At 49.1% G+C, this 21,027-nt stretch overlaps 1 long non-coding RNA gene across 1 annotated transcript; it reads right to left on the minus strand.

Moving 5' to 3' along the window:
- Nucleotides 1–8,679: 8,679 nt before the first annotated feature.
- LOC125758175 (uncharacterized) lies at nucleotides 8,680–11,468 on the minus strand. Its single transcript, XR_007415933.1, has 3 exons — nucleotides 11,271–11,468; nucleotides 11,051–11,175; nucleotides 8,680–9,108 (listed from the first exon to the last, which is right to left on the minus strand). It is a non-coding gene; the product is annotated as an uncharacterized LOC125758175 (long non-coding RNA).
- Between the last annotated feature and the right edge of the window lie 9,559 nt (nucleotides 11,469–21,027).

Raw genomic sequence — 21,027 nt, forward strand, 5'->3', positions numbered from 1 at the left:
GGCTTGCCCGCGGGAGATGCTCTCAGGCCTTGACGAGATGTTGACGCGCTGCTGAGCAGGCGGCTTCTCGTTCGTGCGTTCGACTTCGGCCCTCGTGCGTGAGTCGTCGCGCCGTAGGCAAGCGTACTTGCTCGGTCTTGCGGAGTTCCCTATACGGCCTGCAAGCCCGTGAGTGTCACACTGTGCTGCATCTTGGGTTAATAAACCCGTTGTTGTTGTTACCCTGCCTCGTGCGTGGTTTCTGCGCCGTGTCGGAGAAAACGACGAACCCGGCCGCAGCGTCGTCGCACGCAGCGGCAGTGGAGTACACGGTCGCGCTCGTAGGTAAGCCTAGTGCAAACCTATCTCCACATAACTGGCGCCCAACGTGGTTTCGGCATGGCAGCGTAGCAGTCCCTCTCGAGGCGCTCGTTCCTGCTCGATCCCGTGGCGACGGACTTGATCTCGTTCGATGCGGACGACGCCGGCAGCACGAGGTAAGCTCGCCTTAGCGGCCCTCGGCTTTCGGCCACCGGGAGAGATCCCGTCTTGGGGCCTCCTTTGGTGATGACCGATGACCGCTCGAATGTGGACTACAGTCCTAGCCTAGCCAGTTTCGGGTTTTCTCAGCTGTTCGAGACACACGCGGAGTACGTGCTTTCGGGCCCCTCCAATGCGTCGTCTCCGCTCGCTGGCCTTTCTTTGTTAGCAGAACAGCCGAGTGATTAACCCGCCGCACCAGAGCGTCCCTACCTAGGACACATGGTGCTGGCATTCACACGCTCGCTGGCCCATCGTTGTCACGGGCGTAAAGGGTTGACCATGTCGTCCGCGAGCCAGCTCGCATAGGCGGCACCGTCGCCGCGTTTTCCGACGATCATTTTCCTCATGCGCGCCTTGGCGACGCTTTCGGCAAATGTGAGCCACCGTGCTCCGTTGTCAATTCGTTTGCCTGTCGCATGAGGCATTATGCATCCGTCGGTTGCATCGGTGCGGAAACCCTACTCTTTTCCGTGCCGTTTATTGGCTCCTTTGGGTCTGGCGTGCATGGCGGAGAACAGGCGCGCGACCCTCCAACGGCGGCGCCTGCCTCGGAGCCGCTGCACACAACTGCGGCGCGGCTCCGGGTAAAACATTGCCTTCCATCTCGCGAGGAGCACCGTTGTTTCGTGCGGCGCTTCGCGGTTGGTTGTGCGCTGGGAGAATCGCGCGCGCCGACAGCGCTTTGTGCATCTCCCTGGTCTTTCGCTGCCCGTGATTCTCATCTCAGTCGCGTCTTTCTCGCGCGCACGGGTATCGTGAATGACTTCCGAAGCGGTGGCTACAGGGTCGTCCCTTTCGGCGCCCTACAACCATTAGTAACCCTCGTAGTGGCTACCGCTGCCTTTTAAGTTCGTGACGCCACTCGAGATTTCGCTCGCCGGTAGCTTTACTGCTATGTCAACATAGTGCCATTGGTGGAGGAAACGAACCCCATGGCGCTAGTCTGGCTTAAGCGCTTGCGCGAGCCCTCGGGCCGCCTCGGGCCGCCTCGCGCGCTGGGCGTTGACTTTGCAGCGGTACAACTTCGTTGTGCGCTACCGGAAAGGGAGTTCAAACGTCGTGGCTCACGCCTTGCCGCGTGCCCCCGTTTTGGTGTGACACTTGTGTTCGCCACTCCCGAGAGCAATCGCATCGAGTAGACTCCGGGGCCTCTGGCTCCAATGGGTCGAAAGGCGCGAACCCCGACGGCGAAGCGACTGTTCGAGTCGATCGCCTCGGGTGAGCACGTCACGTCAGCTGGTATACTCTTAAGCAGAGAAGAGACACCAAAGGCACAGCAGTGCGATCCGTTTTGGGCTCCAAGAGCCGTGAACCCAAGGAGCGGGCGCGTATTGACAGTCTGGTATTGCTGTCGGCGCCGTGTGCCGTTTACGCAGTCTGGTATTGCTGCGGGCACGTTGGATTTGCATCTGTCTGTCGCCGGCGGAGTTCTCCTGCGCTCCACATCCCACCGGAGGAAGATCCCCAGGAGTCTTTTAAGGTGGGGGTACCCCGCAGTCTAAGGAAAGCCACCCTCGGCTATTTCCACGACTCGCGGTTGGCCGGACATACGAGTGGCCGTAAGACTTTCTAAAAGTTGTGCCGCTCTGCTACCTGCCTAGGCATAAACGTGACGCTCTTCACTCCTCGTGTGACAATGCGTGCAGTCTCGTGCGGGCAAGCCCCCCGGGCTCATGCAGCCGCCCTCAAACCCTTTCGTTGCCCGCAGCAGCGACTTGGGAGGGGGGAGGCGGTCACACAACCGCAGGAAAACCGTAAGGCTGGCCGCAAGTCACGCCACCGGTAGAACCTGTGGAAACGCACTCAAGCAACCTTTCTCCCACTAACAGGTAGCTGGACTTTCTTCCATACCCTGACAGTGAATGGAGAATAAGCGCTAAGGTGCGGCGGCACACGTATGGAAGTGTAGAAGGCCCTCTTGGCCGAAAATACCCTCTGACGTGTTGTCCAAGCCATAACCTGGCAAGCGCCCCCTTTCCTTGGGCAGCACTGTCAGGCAGGCACCCTTTTTGGCAAGCCGGCTATGCCGGGGGCATTTCGGTTCACACCTGCATCGCCCGGTCGTCCCCCTGCGCCTGGCTCTACCTTGCCACCAGCCTATTGCTGAACCAGTTGGCCTGCTGCCTGCCTTCTGCCCTGCGGCCACCTCTATCCCAGCCTTACCCACCTGGCAGCTTGGGCAGCCGCCCTCGGCGGCTGGTCCGCCCACTCAAGCTTTGGCCCAGGCCTGAGCGTGGTCGCTCCGGCTTCCGTTCCTGGCTGCCTGCTGTTTCGGCCTGCCGTTCCTAGTCAGTCCCCAGTAAAAGAAAATGTGGGCAACGGTAACGCGTGTGGGTCCTAAGAGCGTTGGGACGACGAGCACAGAAACCGGGCTTTTTTTTTTAATGAAGATGAAAGTGACACAAGACGCAGTGGGGCGAAACTTGCCCAATGAACGTAAAGAATAAAAATTAAAAAAAATGAAATAAAATAAAATAAATAAATGAATCTAAACACACAGGTACAAGGCCAGGCGGCCCACACGGCCTAGGGCGTCCAAGGCACGGCCAAAGCGCACACAAGCGTCCAGAAGGCGCCACAGCAGTCAACAGGTTTGGCATCCGCAGGAGGCGACGTCACCAAAGCGGAGGAAGCTGTAGAGACCGTCTGAGCAAGGAATGTCACAGACGTTGTGTGGGCAGGGCACCCGGAACGGCCACACCGATCCGCTCGCCGAAAACGCGTGAAGGAGCGTTGCGAGGCTAGGCTGGCCGAGACCCAAGGGCCCCACCGGAATGGCCCCTGTGCCAGCCCCACCTCACAAGGCCCCGATGTGTAGGTGTAATGGTGAACAGGCCCTAGTATAAACTACGGCATATGCGGAAGCGCTTCGCTTAATGCGCGCACTGCACCAATTAGCAGCGCCCGGTTGCGTGGGCAGCAGAGGATGGTATAGTACCTCGCAGCACGGTAGTCGTCCTGGGGCTCAATCCGAGTGGTGTATGGAGCCGTGATGGTGCAAGCGTGCAGGACGTGGGACATGTCCAAGCAGTAAGAACCGCGAGGACATCTGGGTTCCCGCATGATGTTAAAACGGTCCCCGTCCCCGTCCCGTCCCCGTCCCAGCGACTTCCGGCGGTTGGCTGCCGCACGCAACTTGCAGCCACGCCTCGTACGTTCCCGGCTGCCAACCTCTCCAGTCCGGCGAACTTCAAGCGGGCTGGCTGCCCGCCCTTGTGCAGTCTTGCCCCCGTTCCTCCTGGGCTGTGGACCTTCTCCCGGCAGTGGGCTCTCCCCAGTGGTAGAACTTGTGGTGGAACTTTTGGTGGGACGTTCCGTGTGGCCATGGCCGACCTATGGACTTGTACCTTTGGGGAAGACGACACCATCCTTTTGGACATTGCCATGTTGGCCAGCCCCCTTGCGGCTGAGCTGACCTTGCCACTTGGCCTCGGACAGCCTCTTTCACAGGCTGGCCTCGGTCTTTAGGAGGGGGCAATGTGGGAATCTAGCGCGCCCTTCCCTTGGGCGCCTCATTCCCCAGCTAGCGCGCGTGTTGGCCCCGCGCGGCTCGAGCGCCGGGAACCGCTGTTAATCGGCAGACCACGGCGGCAGCGCCAAGCCTCTTTGTCTGGTGCGAGCCATGCGTCAGCTTCCCGGCACGCGGGCGCGCGTCCGGGCATGCCTCGACATGCTCACATGCTCACGCCACCAAGCTAGCTTACGACACTGCGCAACGCCTGTCTTCATTGGCCGCCAGTGACAACCCCCTTCCCCCTTGAGCTCGCTTCTGTCTCGCGCGGGCTTGCCCGCGGGAGATGCTCTCAGGCCTTGACGAGAGGTTGCGCGCTGCTGAGCAGGCGGCTTCTCGTTCGTGCGTTCGACTTCGGCCCTCGTGCGTGTGTCGTCGCGCCGTAGGCAAGCGTACTTGCTCGGTCTTGCGGAGTTCCCTATACGGCCTGCAAGCCCGTGAGTGTCGCACTGTGCTGCATCTTGGGTTAATAAACCCGTTGTTGTTGTTACCCTGCCTCGTGCGTAGTTTCTGCGCCGTGTCGGAGAAAACGACGAACCCGGCCGCAGCGTCGTCGCACGCAGCGGCAGTGGAGAACGTCGCGTCCCTACACGGTCGCGCTCGTAGGTAAGCCTAGTGCAAACCTAGCTCCACAAGCAAAAACATTTTAAGGCAGTAGAACACATGATAACAATTGAACAAACTGAAATGACAGCAAGAAAATTCAAAGCGTAACTAGAAATGCAAATCAAATACAACGTGAGACAGTCTGAGATCTTGAGTTGTACAGTTAAAAACAGGAAGATGCATAGTTACCAATGTCAGGATTTTCATTGTCACAAAATGCTTCACAAGGTAACGCGTTCTAATCATTGATGGTCCAAGGAAAGAACGAGTTCATGAAAATATTAGTACGTGCGAAGTAAGGTTCAAGAGTGTAAGTATGTGTATGTCGAGTTTGTCTTGAAATTCAATTTCTTATATAAGTTTCTGGACTATCGAAGATTTAGCGCACGAAAACACGAGGACACAGCGCTACTAACAACTGAGGTTTATTTCGCATGGAAACATAATATACCCAGGTACAAAAGGAAAGAGTGACACCCACGCACCACTACCGCAACAAGAACTTTATCTCTTTTTCGGATAACGATACACAAGGGCTGCTAACGCAATCTTCGCTCTTGTTAATTGCGAGCGCCTCTACAATTTCCCGTCATCTGATCTGCATGTTTCGTTATCACTTTCGTTCTATTAAAACTCGGCTTGCAACCAAAGCGCATGCAATGTGCGGCAAGATGACCGCTCGTTGCTAGCTTGCCGACATTACTGCAATGTTCTCGTAGGCGGTCCTTTAAACATCTGCCCGTTTGGCCGATGTACTCTTTTCCGCATGACAGGCTAATGCAATACACAACACCTTCCGCACACGGCACGAACTGTTCACGGTGTCTTTTACTGCAGACGATGCGCTCCTGGGTGGGGTTGTTAATACGCGCGCACAACCCTGAAAGTTTTACCGGGGCAGAGAACACAACGTCCACACCGACTCTTCTACCAATCTTTTTAAGATTGTGGCTTAGGCTGTGAAGATAAGGCACCACAACCATTTTGTTTCTGCGCGTCTGCGGAGCGGCATCAGGGTTTTCACGGGAGCACTTTCTTAACAAACTACCAGCCACCGCTGTGAGCAGCTGCATGGGGTAGCCGGCTGCACATTGTAGGCCAACTGTATTATTTCTTAGGGCGCTGTTTTTAATTTATGTCTCAAAAAACCGAGCTTGTTAGAGGCCGATGAGCATGTTTTATTAATGTGACTTGACCATGTTAGGCGGCTTGTAATTGTGACACCTAAATATTTATATTCGTCAACCTCAGTCAAAGGACAGTTGTTAAGAGAATACATATAATTAAAACACTCCGTTTAGCATAAAGAGCCAAACAGTTGCGCACCTGCGGAGCGAATGCAAGTTGCGCATCAGGCATCGTGCCACGGGTGCTGCTCGCATGCCCACTGAAGGAGTAGTACGACAGTAGGTTGCTTTTGAAGAGGCTGGGAAAAGGCGGCAATTCATTCGGTGATGACGTCCAAGAAGCGAAGAGGTGTCCGTCTAGCGTCACATCCAGGAAGGACGGAAACTTGGGCAGGTCGCACGTGTGGTTGACGAGTTCGTGGCGATTTTGGACGGCATCATGGTGGACGCCTCCGGTAGTGCAGATACGGCCGGGTGCAGAAGTTGAAAGAAGGATTAGTCAGCATCAGCACAATCTGCGGAGCGAAGAAAAGTTGCGCATGAGGCATCGTGCCACGGGTGCTGCTCGCATGCCCACTTTGGTGCTGTCTTGGTGGCTTCTAGAACACTGTAGTGGCCACTAAGGCGATACCGGCCTGTGAGGCCTCGTCCCCCAGATCGGCTTGTGTAGCGCGGCGTTACACTGTCACCGCACAAATGGTGTCTCGATGGTCCCTAGGGCTCCCCGCCCGCCGAAGCGGAAGATCTCCTGACAGCATCTTCGGTAATTGTTCCCCGGAGTTGTCGCGAACTTCCCCAAAACCAAAAGGGGGCAAAAGGCTTCGGTTTCGTGGAGGGGCAAATGGAATTAATACCGAAGATAAGATGCACCGTTTCGGTGCGCACTTCTACCGCCGCCTAGCGTGACGCGCGTGCTTTGGACTGTGCGCCCCACTGTGCTCTGGCCGGCGGTTTGCATCGTCTGCTCCACGATGAGCGCGTCAGTAGATGTGATTGTTAACGGGAAAAAATATACAGTTGTATGACAAAACCTCAACTAGATGAAATTCTATCGGGTAGGTAATTAAGACAGTACTCGCAATGCATGCAGCAGATAGGTAACGAGCAGACGACAACGTACGTGGCTTCTGTTGTGTTTTATTGTGACAAACAGACCCATCAAAAGCAAGTACACTGGCTACGTCCCTCATCAAGGCGTCGAGACGACAAGCTCTCGATCACTTCGCAGCGACTAGAATAGGGGGAAGTCAAATGTCGGACCTCGTGTGTGTGTGTGCAAAGAGAGAGAGCGGCTTGTCACGTGGCACTCCCTACAAAACACACACGCACAAGTTTGAGACGCCTGACTGTTTATGACGAACGCTAACACCTGCTCGAACCTGATGCTCGACAACACTTTCTCTTCTTTAGTTGCGGGGAAGTGTATAACTGATGTTGTCAAAAAAGTTGGCCACACGGTCGATGATATCATGGAGAGTGCTCTCCGCCATGCCAAACAGCACGGAAACGGCCCTAAGAGAAGCTTTATTCCCAGCAAACCTGCACAAGGTTACTCTGCTTAGCTGATTATTGTACGCAGATGCCGTAAAAAAATCTGTAGCAAAACAATTACCACAGGAACGACAAAACATGTTCTTCTGAAGTCTTTTACGGCCTACGTCCTCGCTCAGCTTTCGGGTAGAACTGAGAGCTCTCGTAGTCTGCTATAAGGCTATAGCATACGTCTTTTGGAACTCGGAAGTGTTTCCGGAACTGAAAGGAACCGAAGTACATCGCAATCAAAACGAATTCAGCGCTCTTAAGAAGTGCATATTTATATTTACTCACGTCGATGTCAGAGTAGAGCTTGACAATTTCCCCCACGAAATCGCGCACTTTCCGCGTTTCATCGCTGGGTCTGATAGCCAAGCTCAGCAAGATTTCATCTTCACTGTCATCATCAGACGAACTGGACAAAAAGACCGCCTTTAAAAACTCGAGGCGCGCTAGCTTTCTTGCTGTCGCCATACCTACCCAGTAAACCATGAATGTCCATTAGATATCCATAGAATGCTAGTCTCGGGATATTCAGTACATCTTCTGGATATCTACATTTCTCCACATGACATTTCACGGATGTACTATAGATCATCTAAAATGCACCCAGATCACGCTCTCAGTACGTTGTATGGATATTAAGGCTGGATGTTCTGTACATTTAAAAGATGTTTTTCCGAATAGGCAGCACACAAAAGGGCAACAAATATGCACACATAAAAGACGCAAACACAAGCGCTGACAGCGCTTGTGTTTGAGTCTTATGTGTGCGTATTTGTTGCCCTTTTGTGCGCTGCCTATTCGAAAATCATGGCTCACCAACTAGCCCATCAGTACATATTAAAAGATGTTCATTCCTTAAACTCGCATCCACATGACGTCTAGCGGCTTGTGAGGTGCACTAATTATGGCTCTCAAAAACGAACGCTCGACAGACTGTAGGCCACAATACTTTTCGCTCACTTGAGTGCTCGCTATATGTACTGTTGTAACCTGAAAGTAACTGTTGCGAATCACTATTTTGTAAATTTTAGTATTTATGATTTTGGAAGTAGGTGTAGGTGTCTCGGCATAAAAGAGCAGTTGTATTGTACTGGTTCTTGGATGTGGGCGCGAAAAGACAAGGACGAAGGGAGGAAGACACGTTTGTTGTCAGTAGCGCCAGTGTGTGTGTCTTCCTCCCTTCGTCCTTGTCTTTTCGCGCCCACATCCAAGAACCATGACAGACCAACAAGCCCGCATCGCTACCCTCGTGTATTGTACTGCCTTCTATGGAGAGCGCGCTGCATACCTCACATTGTTCCTTTTAGGTATATAACACATCTGATAACACATCAAATGTGCAATACTCTTCTCAGGCTATTGCAATGTTTTGTTACACACAATGAGTACGATGCATTGCCCTGAAAGATTACTGCACATACAATCATAAGAGTGTTTCAATACTGGCGAAATGACAAGAGAATGAAGTGAGTCGAAAGCAACAAGGCAGTATCACAAAAGTTTATATGAGCAAAGCAATGCTGTAAACCATAGGAGTACTCTCAACGTGTAAGAACACAGGCTAAATGTCTAGAGAACGCAGATACACTCAAAAGAAATGAGGCGGTGTGATAAAAGTGAACTGTGCACCAGCTGAAGACTAAAACCGAAACTGTCCACCAGCAGTCCCAACATAAGTCCAGAAAAGCAAACTGTCTGCCAGCACTCTCAACGTAAGTCCAGACAGGCTCCTCGGCCGAATGAGTGTGGTCTTGTGGGTCACAGGAGGGGCTACTTGATATGCTCAGTCCGATCGCTGTGTGCCTGGATTCAAGTAGAAAGGAAGGTAAAAAAAAATAAAGCCGGTACAGTAAAGGAATCGAGAGTTCATGAAACTGCTTGAACCAGAGAAACTTGTCGCATTGCTCTTTCTATTTTATGCCTTAAAATGGCTATCTTGCAAAACACATCAATGGAGCCCCAATTCTATGACTTTGAGAGGGCACCCAAAACTATCGTAAATTGAGAGGGCACCCAAATGACTATGACTTTGAGAGGGCACCCAAAACTATCGTAAAAGACTGACAGAGACTGTCGGTCTTTCCCCCAAAAAATGTGACATGAAGGCGCACTGCTTCAAGAAAAGTAGATTAAATTCTTTAAAAAAACATGACACCTAAGTAATTAACTGGAAGAGGTGAAAGTTAATTATTATCCAATGTAATATGTCTTTTCTCCAGGATAAAATGAGTCAGGGCATTAACTGCAGTGAAGAGTCAAGTACAAAGCTGAAACCTGCTACAAACGGCCTTCCATCAAGGGTGTCAAGTATGGTGTCATCATCATTAAATGGTGACGGAGAACATTTCTTGAAAGCTTGAGAACATTCATACTGGACACGACTAAGCATTGTGTGTGATGCATTAGTTCCCAATCAGGTGCAAACAATGAAGCGCTGCTTTTATTAAAACTGCTAACATGAAAGGAAAGGTGTGTTATGCACTAAATACGGCTACAAACGCTGTATTATATATATATATAGGACAGACGATTACTTTTAGGGCTCGTTTTCTCTGCGAGACTATATATATATATATATATATATATATATATATATATATATATATATATATATATATATATATATATATATATATATATATATATAGACTTCCAAATACTAGCTTTCACACAACCTCGATGAGGTCCGTGTAGATTGTTTAGGTAACAGCCTTTGAATAAGCATGCGATCAAGCAGTATTCAGGAGCGAATTAAGGAACTGGATCACTGACTGCAATGAACTGCAAGAGAATTTCCCCATTCTATGAAGGCAAACTGTACTTTTCCCATTTTCTAATTTTCAATATAGGAGCTAATCAGTTCACCTAGCCGGTATCGCTACCTTACAGGGGACCCGCAACACTTTTTGAGCATGGTCAGAAAGCGCTGCCAATAGGTAGTCGAGGCTCCCGAGAACACACAAGCCAAATATTATATCGCAGCACGAGCCCTGGATTGTACAATAAATTCTCAGTCACCTAAACATTGCTCCCTCTTCTCTCGACAAATGATGTGTTAGTCCACAAATCATAGCGTGTATGTGCACAGTTCCGCCATTGGCTGATTTGAGCATGGCGCTCATTCCAACTAAGCTTTGGCATGCTAGGGAAAGAGACAACAAGCAAGCGCAGACAGCTAAACAAATAAAAACAGAACTACAGCTGCGACATACCACGAAAAACAACGCTAACAAATGCACAGTACTACAAAAGGACAGGCTAAACAAAGCTTATCATGGCTACTCTGGCAGCTACAAACCATTACATCAAGGAAACGAAGCAGAAGTAATGATGTCGATATCACCGAGGCATGCACGGCGATACAGAACTGTGCGTTTGGGAAAACGCGACTGCGAAAATAAACAAAAACCTTTATTCACGCATTACACAACGGCCTTATTCACTAAAGGAAACCATAAGAGAACGTACTGTCGGCCGCAAAAGTTTGCGGGATCTGCAGCGCGTGGCGGAGCGACGAAAAACTGCATTACTGCGTCACCTACCGTGATGCGGCGGGTGTTGAGACTATCGGCCTCGGCGATTAGCGACGGCGCGTTTAGACAACGTGCCGTTGCCGGATCTAATCGCGGAGGCTTCGGCCAATAGCCTCAACACCCGTCGCATTACGGTAGGTGACGCAGCAATGCAGTTTTCCGTCGCTCGGCCACGCGCTGCACATCCCGCAAACTTTTGCGGCCGACAGTACCTTTGCTGGCCAATGGCCCACTGCCGGGGCGGACAGGGTTCTTGCTGTACGCGACACAGTACCCAACAGTGGTCTACGTCCACGCCAGACGACACGGTATGAACTATGGGTTTAGGAACACGCAACTGCGAAAAGAAACAAAAACCTCCATTCACGCATTACACAACGGCCTTATTCACTAAAGGAAAGCATAAGAGAGCGTAAGTAGTACGTACTGTACCTTTGCTGGCCAATGGCCCACTGCCGAGGCGACCGGAGTTCAGAAACTCTTCTACTGTTCTTGTTGCACGCGACACAGCCAGAGAACATCCACCACACAACACCCAACAGCGGTCAACGTAAGTGCACATACGTCAGATAAAAAGCGGCGGACAAACGTCGCTGCTGGCAGCGTTGGCCCTGGCAGGACCAAACCTCAAGACCCTACCACGACTGGTCCAAACAAACATGTACGCAATGTGCGTACATGTGCGAAAGGAAACGTGATGGCGATGGCGGTGATGGGGACGACGTCGACGCGTGTCACAACCATGGTCACAACTTAGGGAAAGATTATGTACAAATTCATGCTTTATATTGCCGCTCATTGTAATTTAGAAGTAACTGTAAGTTTTTACAAACGTAATGATTTTTTTGTACAAATCATGGCGGCCATGACGTATTTTGCGTTGCAAACGGAAGTAAGCATAGCCTTTGAGACTTAAAATGTAGGCTTCAAGATGTGGGCCGGGATCAACAAATATCACTCTCCCGTTAGAACGGGCGTCCGTGGATGGCCAGATAACATCACAAAAATAACACAAATAAAATGCACCGATGGTACAGTGTGCACAACTCATACCGTACCGACAGACACGGCGCCTTGCGGCGCAGAGCCGCAACCACGGTGCAGGGAGCATGGCCTCCGAGATTGGCAGGCGCGTGCACCGCCGGTTAGTGTCGGAGGCCACGCAGAAAAGAAAACCAAAAAGGGACGGGAAAAAAAAAGCGCGAGCCGCTTAGAGGTGGGGGAACACGCAGCGCGCGCCTTTGGCAGCGTTGAGGAGCAGACGACAGCGGTGTTTTCATCAGCAAACGCCCAATTTATTCCGTTCTTTTTCTTTCTCTTTTGTTGCATCCGTTTCTGCGAGCTAACGCGAGGAATCAATGCCAGACTTCAGTGGATGCGCCGATTTAGTGTCGTTGAAACATTCGTTGATTATTTCTAATCCCTTGAAGGTCGGTGTTTTGTGAAAAATAAGCACAAATGTGCACCGTCTGTCACTGACGTCCAAAATGCGTTCATCGTTCACACAGCGTACATGTGCATTGTACGTCCGTTACAATAAGCCTTTGCATATCTTTTAGACGTCCACATTGCGCAAAGCGAAAATTGGACATCTTTCAGACGCAAATAAGACATCTTCTTTCGTCCTAGATGTTTGGATTATACCGCTACGTACCATGGACATTCGTGGTTTACTGGGTACCGCTCCGCGTCGTCTGTTGGCCGTCTGCAACGCGCGCGGCACGCAATGAATTCTGGGATTGCCCCCACAGGGTACGCTCTCTGTTTACCGAAGATAGGGTGGCTAAAATGGGGAGGTGTGAAAAGCGAGCCGTGTTTCCCTTGCCCGAAGCCTTAAGGTGCTGCGTTGCGCGATCCCTCTGCTAGGTCGAGATATAGCGTGACAGTCGGAGGCGCTGCCTGCTCGCATGGGGGATGGGGGTGTTTTGGTGAAGCCATGAAGCCGCTTGCGACGGAAGCTTGTCAGCTTCGTTGGCGTGCACGTGCTTTTACGAGTTCCCTGTGTTAGTGTTCCTTGAGAGGAATGACGTGTACAAAAAAAGAAGAAACTCAGCGACCATCTTAACGGATTCGCGCAAACGCACGGAGACAAAGAAGATATACACAAGGACCCTGTTTTGTGCCAGGCACTGCGATTGGGTGTGCAGAACATGTGCAGAAAAAGTGTCACTTTCCCATACGCCGGCATGCAGACAGATTAGCAGCTTGGAAGCGGGCAATCCCAAAGGCTGACAGAGCGACACAGCGAGAATTCGGCCATCTGTGAAAAAACATTTTGACACAAGGTAAATGTACTGAACCCGTTCAAGTGCTGCAAAGGCTTTTTGCGTGCGTCTGTGACAAGCACGGGCAAGTGATAAATGAATTAATCTGAACGTTTTATTTTCTTCTTTTGTTTTATTTTATTTATTATACTTTCATCGACTATACAGAGCAACGCAGCGATGCTCACCTTGTGTATTTAGTCGCGGGCTACGCAGTTACAAAGCGCATTCTGCTATCGGGCTGCACACACTGCAAAAATGCGTGCATCGTGCTAATAGAAAGCACTGCATGACAGCTGCAAAGTCAGATAACTAGCAAATGGGATATTTGAGGGCTGCTGTATCCATCAAAGTTACTATACAACTTGACACAGATATATATGTAAATCAGGCTGACACTTGCGTTCAGCACAGTGCGGTTGCATTCAAAGATAGTAGGCAGCTTGTTGCAGCTCTGTAAGAAGCGTGTTACAGAAATTGGCTACGTCGAACATGTGAGGAATTGAGATATCAGTGGTCAAATTCTTTTGCATCACGATCGAGGGTTTATTTTCCTTTGAAGGGGCTCAACCAGGCATAAAGCGAGGACAAATTAAAAAAAAAAAGAAATTGAATACATGCGCATTACCTATAAGAGTATCCACCAGTGTATTGATCAGAAAATGATGCTAATTAAATTTTGTTGAAGCCATGGAACTAATTGCTGTATCAATTTCTATTCAACTTGGAGCATACTGGCTCCGTGACGGCGCGATCTCGCGTGTAATGCAAATTCAGCATTGAGTAAATGGCAAGGAACAAATGGACAAGGCAGTGCGCACTCTCGAGGTATATTTAGTAGTACGAGTAACTACAATGTATCAAAGGTTATCGCGTGATAATGTTAGAAAACGTCGTCAAAGATATAACGCTCCTGCAGGAAGAAGCTTTCTCTTTTACTCCTTAAAAAATGTGTAGGTAAATCTTATGACGATGAAGATAATTTTGCCTTCGTCAAACATGTAAACATTGGTTCATTCGAAATAACACTTCATCGAAGAATGGTTTCATTATGTAGGCTCGAATTATGCCTTGTTGTTGGCTGCCGAAAGCTTCCCACTAATGCCGTGATCGTTGAGTGAGATAAAGCTGTTTCACTGGCGAAAATCTAGCAACGACCGACACGAGTGCATGGTCGTTGGCAGGGGGCATTTCCCCCGCCTCCCTGAAGCCACACCAGCGTTCCCTCACTCCACCATACGCGATGCAGCACAGGTAGAGTGACCTAGAATAGGGGGAGTGTCCAAAGCGCCGCGCGCATACATGGGAGGAGCGAGGGCCTTTTGCGGTGAACTTCCGCGCCGCGGCGCTGCCGTGCCGGACTAGCGACCACATTTGGATTTAAGTGTATTTAATCCGCCGTGTGAACGATCTAGCCATGGTCAAAAAGACCGTAAAGTGTTCAGGGTGCGGAATGGGATGGAAAATAGAGGTTGGTACGGATGAGAAGACAGAGGGAGCTGACGCCAAGTGTAAGCAATGCGAGTTAGAGGCGAAAATGGAAATAATGATGGCTGCCCAGAATGAGCTCATGGTAAGAATCGCCGAGCTGGAAAATGCGTTGGCGACCGAGCGGGAAAAAACGATGGCTATGGGGGAAAGGCTTAAGTCAGCCGAGGAGGGGTTAGCAAAGGTAGCAAGCGACAGAGGGAACAGAGGGGCACCGACCCCTACAGTGGTAGACGCGAAGGGGGAAACAGGTTTGGAAAAGACAGGTGCAAGGGTCACAGGACCTAGCTTCCGCGAAGTAGTTTTGGGAAGGGGAGGGGACAATACAGCAGCAGTGGCACGCGCTAATAACCGAGGCAGTGGCCAGGTGCGGGAGAGTCCAGCAGAAAAGTCGGAACACGTGATAATCGCCGGGGACTCGAATTTAGTTAGATGCGCAGAAGCAGTCAAAGAAAGGGTGAGAGGCGACAAACGAGTTTTAATAGGGAAGTTCCCGGGACATGGGATGGGATCAGTGATGAGACAAGCTAGCGCAAAACTCGCAACTAAGGCTAATGGACGTAACCTCGTGATAATCGCGGGAGGTCTAAACGACGTCTTGAATGAAGAATCAGCCGAACTAGCGACCACATTAGCGAAAGGGGTAGATGACATGCGCGCCATTTCCCCTCAGGTGCAGATAGTGGTATGCACAATACCGGAGGTACCGGTGCGTGACGTCAACCTGCAAAGAGCGGTTGTCGACGCAAACAAAGAGATATGGCATATGAGTCGAAAGAAAGGCATCGAGGTAGTGGAAATAAACAGAGAGGTGCACAGGTGGGGTGGTTTTCAAAGAGACGGAATACACTTCGATAGGAGGCTTGGTCATGAGGTGGGTTGGCGACTTGCGGGACGCGCAGTAGCTTTTTTGGGGGGCACGCGGGCCCTTCGGTGCCCAGGGTAGCTTGTAATGAGGAAAACAACCAGGGGGACTCTTTGACAGGCAGTATAGCGAAAAACCAGAGAAAAGTTAAAAGAAGGGAGAAGGCGCGTGTTGCAATTAGTTACATTAACATGCAGGGTGGCAGAAAAAAGGAAAAATGGTTAGAGATTGAGGGACAGTTAAACAAGGAACAGATAGGTGTTTATGCGGTTACAGAAACACACCTTAGAGACTTGGAAGAGCCACCACATATTGACAATTATATTTGGGAAGGATGTAACAGGATCACATCAGAAAGGAGAGGTGGGGGTGTTGGAATGCTAATTCATAGCAGAACAAAATGGGATAGAGTGAAGCAGACGTGTTCAGAGCACCTTTGGGTTTCGGGCACAGTAGGTGGAAAGAAAACGTGGCTAGGTGTAGCATACTTGTGGACGGGGAATAACTGCAGAGAAAAGAATCTGGAGATAGTGAAATGCATAAGCACCGATATTAAAGAATTTGGTCATGATGCCGAAATAATCCTTCTAGGGGACATGAACGCTCACATTCGTGACCTTGACGGATATTCAGACACCAATGGCAAGTTATTGGTAGATCTCTGCGAGCAACATAGTCTTGAGATAGTTAACGTGGGGCCGAAGTGTGAGGGGCAGATCACGTGGGAAGTCGGAAACAGGCAATCGAGCATTGATTATTGTCTCATGACAGAAGGAATATATGACAAACTTAGAGAGATGAGAATAGACGAGGAAGGCATTAACAGCTTGGGTAGTGATCATAAACGCATAATATTACAAATGGGATATAAAACTGAAAATAAGAACATAGAATCAAAATTTGGCAGCTTGTATCTAAATGACAAACAAATAACGAATGTAGCCGCAAGAGTCGAAGAAAAAGTAGACGAACTGCCAGGCAAAGACTGGAAGTATAGTGAGCTGCTACATATAATCACAAAAGAAATGGAAAAAGAGAAGAAAACTATTTGTTGGAAAGGAAAGAGAAAGCCAAAAAGTTGGTGGAACAAAGAAATCCGGGAGGCGATCGAGAAGCGACGTGAGGCATCGCGGGAGCACAGAAAGGCAAAAAAAAGAGAAGCGGCCACAGGACGAAGTCAACCAAATATGGGAAATATATTTAGAGCAAAAATCCATCGTGCAGAAATTAGTCGAGGCAAAAATTAAAGGTGAAAGTGAACGCTGGATGACAGAGATTCGCGAAAAGAAGAAGGCCGCGCCTAGGATATTTTGGAGCCACCTAAAAGCGCTAGGTAGGAAGTCTGTCACAATGCAACAACGTTTGGTAGATGAAGGAGGAAATCAATTGGAAGGACATAAAGCGCTAGGTTACATCCGAAAGATAACAGCCGATTCGTTTAAAAAGGTCACCCAGGGGATTCCCCCGGTAGGTAATAGTACGCAAAGGAGTGCAACTGACGAAGGTGTAGTACTAGAGAATTTCAATTGGAAGAAGGCCGAAGGAAAAATTCCTAAGCGCACTACTCCGGGCTTAGATGGGGTTCCCGTCAGCCTCATTAACGAACTCGGACATAACACTAAAGAAGCACTGCTGAAAGCCGTAGAAAAGTGCTTACAGGAGCGGGAAATACCAGACAGTTGGCGAAAAAGTAGAATGAACTTAATCTATAAAGGCAGGGGAGAAAAGGATAACATTCGCTCGTATAGACCGCTAACCATTACATCGGTGCTATACAGGTTGGCGATGCAGGCAGTAAAATTAAAATAGAAGCGTGGGTAGAACAAAATGATATTTTGGGAGAACTTCAGAATGGATTTCGAATCGACAGGCGGTTAGACGATAATCTGTTTGTTCTTACCCAGTGTATAGAAATATCGAAAATAGAAAAGAGGCCCTTATACATAGCTTATCTAGATATCACCGGAGCGTATGACAACGTTAATCAGGAAATTTTGTGGGATATATTGAAAGAAGTGGGCATAGGGGACGACTGTATACAGCTTTTGAGGGAAATGTACCGAGAAAATACAGTTTGTATAGAATGGGAAGGAATAAGTAGTAAGGACAGCGTTGAAATTAGCAAGGGGCTGAGACAGGGATGTCCTTTGTCCCCGCTGTTATTCATGCTGTACATGGTGAGGATGGAAAAAGCGCTAGAAGGTAGCAACATTGGATTTAATTTGTCACACAAACAGGTCGGCACGATGGTTGAGCAGAAGCTTCCAGGTCTATTTTATGCTGATGATATTGTCTTATTTGCGGACAGTCAAGATGATATACAGCGACTGGCAGATATATGCGGAAGGGAATGTGAGGCTCTAGGACTAGGATTTAGTGCAACCAATGTGGATTGATGGTATTCAATGATCACGAAGACCATGCGGTCTTCATACAGGGCCAAAAAATACCGAGGGTAAGCGAGTACAAGTACCTCGGAGTATGGGTAAATGAGGGGGATAGATATATGGAGGTACAAGAGAAAGCAGTGGTAGCAAAGGGAAAGAGGAATGCTGCAATTATGAAGCACAGAGCTTTATGGGGATACAATAGGTACGAGGTGCTTTGAGGGCTGTGGAAGGGTGTGATGGTCCCGGGGCTTACATTTGGGAACTCAGTGGTTTGCATGAAGTCAGAGGTACAATCAGGATTGGATGTAAATCAAAGGACGGTGGGCCGCCTCGCGTTGGGCGCTCACGGGAAGACGACAATTGAGGCTGTAAAGGGTGATATGGGATGGACAGGCTTTGAAGTGAGGGAAGCTCAGAGCAAAATGAGATTCGAAGAGAGGCTGAGGAAAATGAAGAAGAGTAGATGGGCAGACAAGGTTTTCAGGTATTTGTATAGAAAAAGCGTTGACACGCAGTGGAGAAAGAGAACTAGGAGGCTCACCAGTAAATATACGGCTAGCAGTGCGGGCGATATGGCAACAAGGAGCATTAAGCGGAAGGTCAGAGAGGCGGAGAGGACTTATTGGATGACAGCGATGGGAAAGAAGCCGGCTCTGAGTAACTACCGAAAGGGAAAAAACGAAATAAGGAGGGAAATGTTTTATGATAATTCAAGGGGAAGCGCTTTACTGTTTGAAGCAAGGTCGGGCTGCCTTAGAACGCGAAGCTATAAAGCGAGATTCAGTAACGAAGACGAACACTGTACATGCTGCGGGGGAACTAGGGAAACGATGGAACATGTACTGATTGAATGTGGCGATATTCACCCAGGTATACGTGTGGGCACGAGTCTACAGGAAGCCTTGGGTTTTAGGGACAACAATGGAAAGCTGAACACGTCCGCGATAGAAATAAGTAAGAGACGGTTAGAGTATTGGTGGCAGAAGAGTAGAGATAAAGTACAAAAATAAATAATGGGGGGGGGGAATAAGGTCATTCTGCCTTAAGAGGCAGAGAGATAGACCGTGAATTTATAAATATTTTTGGTATAATAAGATAGATTTAATCAATGTAGACAAGGTATTAGGCCAGCATGAAACAAGGAAGTTTTTCCTTTTTCTTCGAGCATGGTGGCAGACATGTCACCGCCCCGTTATAAAGGGGACGCTCATAGCATCCATCCATCCGATACATTCGCTCGTATAGACCACTAACCATTACATCGGTACTATACAGGTTGGCGATGCAAGCAGTAAAAATGAAAATAGAAAAGTGGGCAGAACACAACGATATTTTGGGACAACTCCAGAATGAATTTCGAGTCGACAGGCGGTTAGACGATAACCTGTTTGTTCTCACTCAGTGTATAGAAATATCTAAAATAGAAAATAGGCCCTTGTACATGGCTTTTCTAGACATCATTGGGGCGTACGACAACGTTAATCGGGAAATTTTGTGGGATATATTGAAAGGAATGGGCATAGGCGACGACTGTATACAGCTTTTGAGGGAGATATACCGAGAAAATACAGTTTGCATAGAATGGGAAGGAATGAGTAGCAAAGAGAACGTTGAGATTAGCAAGGGGCTGAGACAGGGATGTCCTTTGTCCCCGCTGTTATTCATGCTGTACATGGTGAATATGGAAAAAGCACTAGAAGGTAGCAACTTTGGTTTTAATCTGTCACACAAACAGGGCGGCGTGATGATTGAGCAGAAGCTTCCAGGATTATTTTATGCTGACGATATTGTCTTATTTGCTGACAGTCGAGAGGATATACAGCAGCTGGCGGATATATGCGGAAGGGAAGGGGAAGCTCTAGGACTAGGATTTAGTGTAACAAAATGTGGATTGATGGTATTCAATGACCCTTGTGATCAGGCGGTGTCAATACACGGCCAAGAAATACCGAGGGTGGGCGAATACAAGTACCTCGGAGTATGGATAAATGAGGGTGACAGGTACATGGAGGTACAGGAAAAAGCCTCAGCAGCAAAAGGAAAGAGGAATGCTGCAATAATGAAGCACAGAGCATTGTGGGGATACAATAGGTACGAGGTGCTTCGAGGTCTGTGGAAAGGTGTAATGGTTCCGGGGCTTACTTTTGGGAACTCAGTGGTGTGCATGAGGGCAGAGGTGCAATCGGGAATGGATATAAATCAAAGGACTGTGGGACGCCTCGCGTTGGGTGCTCACGGGAAGACGACAAATGAGGCTGCAAAGGGCGATATGGGATGGGCAGGTTTTGAGGCGAGGGAGGCTCAGAGCAAAATAAGGTTCGAAGAAAGGCTAAGGAATATGAAGGAGAGTAGATGGACAGAGACGGTGTTCCGTTATTTGTATAGGAAGAGCGTGGACACACAGTGGAGAAAAAGAACTAGGAGGCTCACTAGTAAATATACGGCTGGTAGTGTAAGCAGTATGTCAACAAAGAGCGTTAAGCGAAAAGTCAGAGAGGCGGAGAGAATTTACTGGATGGCAGCTATGGAGAAAAAACCGGCTTTGAGTAACTACCGAAAGGGCAAAAATGAAATAAGGAGGGAGGCATTTTACGACAATTCAATGGGAAGCGCTTTACTGTTTGAAGCGAGATCGGTTTGCCTTAGAACGGGTAGTTATAAAGCGAGATTCAGTAAAGAAGAAGAACAATGCACGTGCTGCGGGGAAGATCAGGAAACGGCGGAGCATGTTCTGATTGAATGTGGAGACATCCACCCAGGTGTACGTTTGGGCACGAGCCTACATGACCCCTTGGGTTTTAGAGACAATGGAAAGCTGAACACACCCGCGATTGAAATAAGTAAGAGACGGTTAGGGTATTGGTGGCAGAAAACTAGAGAGAAAGGACAAAAATAAATAATGGGAAAAAAATAAGGACATTCTGCCGTAAAGGGCACAGAACGGAGCTGAAAACTTAAGGTTTTTTTTTTCTTCTGGAGTAAAATAGTTTTAATTAAAGTAAAGACACTAGGCCAACGCTAAAAAGAAAAAAGAGTAAAGGTTTTTTCTTTTTTTTCGAGCCTGGTGGCACACTTGTCACCGCCCCGTTATAAAGGGGACGCTCATAGCATCCATCCATCCGTGGGCTTTCTCCGCGGCGGAAGCCGAGTCAAAGCGGCGACGTTGCTACGAGCGTGATCTT

Source organism: Rhipicephalus sanguineus, chromosome 4 (genome assembly GCF_013339695.2).
Source record: "Rhipicephalus sanguineus isolate Rsan-2018 chromosome 4, BIME_Rsan_1.4, whole genome shotgun sequence".
Lineage (NCBI taxonomy): Eukaryota > Metazoa > Arthropoda > Arachnida > Ixodida > Ixodidae > Rhipicephalus > Rhipicephalus sanguineus.